Genomic DNA, 3,977 nt, shown 5'->3' with positions numbered 1-3,977 from the left:
AGTTGGTAGTGGATGTAGAGAGATGAGAGATCTCTTCCCTGATTGTAGAAATCTTCTCAGTGAAGTGAGTTGCAAAGTTTTCTTTTGAAGAGGAAAGAGCCAGACTGTAGTAGCGCAGCATAAATTTATAGTGGAGGAAGTCAGACAAAGAGTGAGACTTTCTCCAGCAGCATTCAGCAGTTCTAGAATATTTTTGGAGGTATCAGGTCAGCTTGGTGTGCCAGGGTTGTAATTGGAGGCGCTTAGTGCATTTAAGTGTTGGAGGTTCCATAATATCTAGTTGAGAGGAGAGAGTGGAGTTGTTGTTCATTCAAATCTTATGATATACTGTAGACTCACTTGGCAAGGTCTTATGTAAGAGTGGAGAATGTAGATAAGAACAGAGGTTTCCTTGGGTTAATAATTTTGGAAGGTATTATTAATTTGAATTTGCAAGAAAGGAGAAAGAGGCAATGTTGGGGTGCAATCGCACTTGCTTGGATGGGAAAGATTAAAACGGGCATGGCTTAGCCAGCAAGGTAGAGGTCGCACGCTGAGTGAGCTCCTCCGACATCAATATATATTTATTTAAAAGAGCTGGATTTTTTAAAAGAAAATCGTTTCCAAAAGATATATCTGCATCCAATATCATCAAGGATTTTGCAGAAACATAACAAGAAGGATTTACTGATGATTTCTGCAAATAATCCTGAAAAGCCGTCAACTTCAATGGGAAAGACATCTGACAATAAATCAATCAATATTCCATCTAGCAGTACGAGTACATATTTTATTGACAATCAATACTCACCAAATACACCTATTTCCTCATATTCACCTGGTCCACCACCATCAATCGACCAGATAAAGATTTTATTGCAACAGCTGAGGAATGTTTTTAAGGTTGACATGATTGCTGAACTTACAACTGTCAAACTTCAAATAACTGACATTGTAGTTTGAGCTGATCATTCGGATGCCGAATGGCAAAACTCACGAATGCACAGGAAGACAAACGAACACCTTGCTGTATTGGAATATCAATTGGCATATGCAAGATTGAAAATAACTGACTTGGAAGATAGAAGTAGACGTACAAATGTGCAAATTCACAGTATTGAGGAACCATTAAAACAGATAAACTAGGTGGATTAATTAATAGCTTTGTTCGTACTTTTCTACCGAACGCTGACTGTTCTGTAGTTTAGTTTGACAGACTACGTAGACTGCCTAAATCAAAAAATGCACCAAAAGATGCTCCTAGAGAGGTGATAGTAAAATGTCATTATTATCACATAAAAATTGTATTTATGTCAAATTTCTACAAGGGAAATATTTCTCAAAAATACAACGACCTGAAATTATTTCAAGACTTTTCTCCACAGACAATGAAACAAAGAAAGGAATTTCGCAATTTTAGAAAGGAACTGCTACGCGGGAATATAAAATATAAATGGGGATTCCCAAAAGACGTTATTCTCTTCCACAATGGACATAATATTGTGAGTAAAGCTATTGAAGAAGGATTACAATTATTAAAAACATTTTCATCTGAAAGTCCAAGAACCCATCCAGAGCAGTTAATACCAAGGCCTCTACGTAAGATGAGAAGAAAAGATTCACTCTCTGTGGAATAAATTTGGGAGGAAAATAAACTAAAGAAGAAGAAAATTGTCTGTTATATATAAGTTTAATCAAAAAAATTTTGTAACTCTTTCAGCTTCAACTAAACAAATTACATTTATAACATTTTCTATTCAGTAAATAATTTGAGGTGATTATATATTTCTGGCAAGGTCGATCTTTCCAAGTGAAGCGAAGGAAGGAGCGACTTACGTGCGCCATGGGGACTGATAGGTACTCATCCTTCAAATCCAACCGTGTGAACCAGTCGTTTTCGAGGAGTAGATGCCCCAGGAGATGGATACCTTCCATCTTGAAATGTGGGTATGCCACAAAGCCATTGAGTTGGCGTAAGTTGATGACTGGACGATAGTCTCCCGTCTTCATTCTGACCACAAAAATGTTGCTGAAATAGCACTGATCGTCTGGAGCGTACTCTACGGCTCCTTTGGCAAAGAGGGCTTGAATTTCCTTGTTTATGAGCGATATGTGGGCTTTAGCTCCCCACAGTGGGGGTGGTCGTGTGATCTGCACCGGATTACTGGTGAATTCTATCACGTACCCTTTTATCATTTGGAGGACCCAGGCGTCCGTGGAGATGGTTTCCCAGTGCTGTGGAAAAAGAGACAGTCTGCTGCGGTTTTACCTGACTGTCAATTTAGTGGGAGAGGCATGATCACCTGAAGTGAAGCGGCCACGACCTCTGCCTCGAGCGCCCCTTGCACGGAAGGATCCCCTTGCGAAGGAGGCTCTTGAGGACGGGAGAAGGGTTGAGGTGTGGTTTGATGTCTGGGGCCAGAAGACCAGAAGCGGCTGGTGGCCCGACCCCTCTGCTGACCAGCCCTACCGAAAACCCAGCGGCTCGGTGCAGGGTTGCGGAAGACTTACCTGATGGAAACCTGCGCTTTGTTCAGGGTGGTAAACAGGTCCACGTGTTTCTTAAGCTCCGCGATAAATGGTTCTCCGAACAACAACAGTCCGTGTGCCAGAGGGCCTACTTCGTCTTCCCCAACTCCAATAGTTTGGAATCCATTTTAAACAGGGCCGCTTTGCGCCGTTCCGTGCATATGGCTGCATTGGTGTTGCCCAGCATGCATATCGCCCGTTGCACCCATTCTCTCACATCATGAGCCTCTAAAGGTGTGCTTTGGATGAGGGCGAGGTCCGCAAAATATAGTATTTTTACCAGGGGACCGATCATATGCAGCAGTTTATCTTGAACCGCTTTAAGCCCCTTTTCTATGCCCTTCCGTTGGTCCTGGCCTGATCAGGACATAAATATTACCACCGTGGTATCGGATTCCGGGGTGAGGACAATCTTGTCCAGTAGTAGGGGGCGTGGGCATTCGGCCCTGAGTTCGGCCCGGACTTCCTTATCCATAGGCTTCCTCAGCCAGAAGTGAATAAACTGTGCCAGGTGATCTGACAAACCCCATTTGGAGGACCTCGGGTGCCGTATGGTGCGTTGGTCAAACATGGGCCCAGTGTGTCAAGGAAAACACCGTCCTCAAAGATGTCGTTATTCACTTTGTGAGGACCTTTCTTGCTAGACCGACCTGCACATTCTCTGCCTTGAGTATAGTCCATGTCCTTTTGAGGTAAATCCTGCCATTCTTACTCCTCTGAGGGAGACTCCTCCGCTCTCCATTCGTCCATGATCTCCAGAGAAGGGCAAGGGATGGAGTCCTCATCCCCCAATGATGGAGCCTGAGGTGGTGAATGGTCTAGACCAGGGATAGGCAACCTTTGGCACTCCAGATGTTGTGGACTACATCCCCCATAATGCTCTTACACCCATAATGCTGACAAAGCATCATGGGAGGTGTAGTCCAAAACATCTGGAGTGCCGGAGGTTGCCTATGCCTGGTCTAGACGCTCCGACTGACGGCTTTGTTTAAACGGCATCTTCCCTTTCCCCTTTGGAGGGGCCATGGTGGAGCCCTTCAAATGTCGTTCCACTGGTGGTGGGGCTATCATACCCGCCATGTCAGGTGGGTTGTTTGCCAGCATCTTGGCAAGAGCTTTCTCCACCGAAGCCGCCACGGCAGCATTAATCATTGACTGAAAGTCAGCAGAAGGTGATTGAGGTGAGTCGGACATGTTGGAGTTAAACTCTTTCGGTCTGTGGAAGACAGAATAGTTGTCAAGTACAGTAGTACACGTGTTGCTACACAGTGGGCCTCCACGTACAACTGGGGGTCACCCAGTAATTTCAGTCCATCAGTACCACTAGTAAAGGAGTGGTCTGGGGAGGGGTCACCCTCAATAAGACCGGGATGAGCGGTCAGTAAAACCGGAATGCAGCCTGAGTTTGGGAGGTTGGGCAGCCTCAATATATATAATCCAAGGGGGTCACCCTTATATGATAAGTACTG

This window comes from Pelobates fuscus, chromosome 2, assembly GCF_036172605.1.
Source record: "Pelobates fuscus isolate aPelFus1 chromosome 2, aPelFus1.pri, whole genome shotgun sequence".
NCBI classification, from domain to species: Eukaryota; Metazoa; Chordata; class Amphibia; order Anura; family Pelobatidae; genus Pelobates; species Pelobates fuscus.
The sequence above is the reverse complement of the archived record's forward strand: the minus strand, read 5'-3'. Positions refer to the sequence as shown.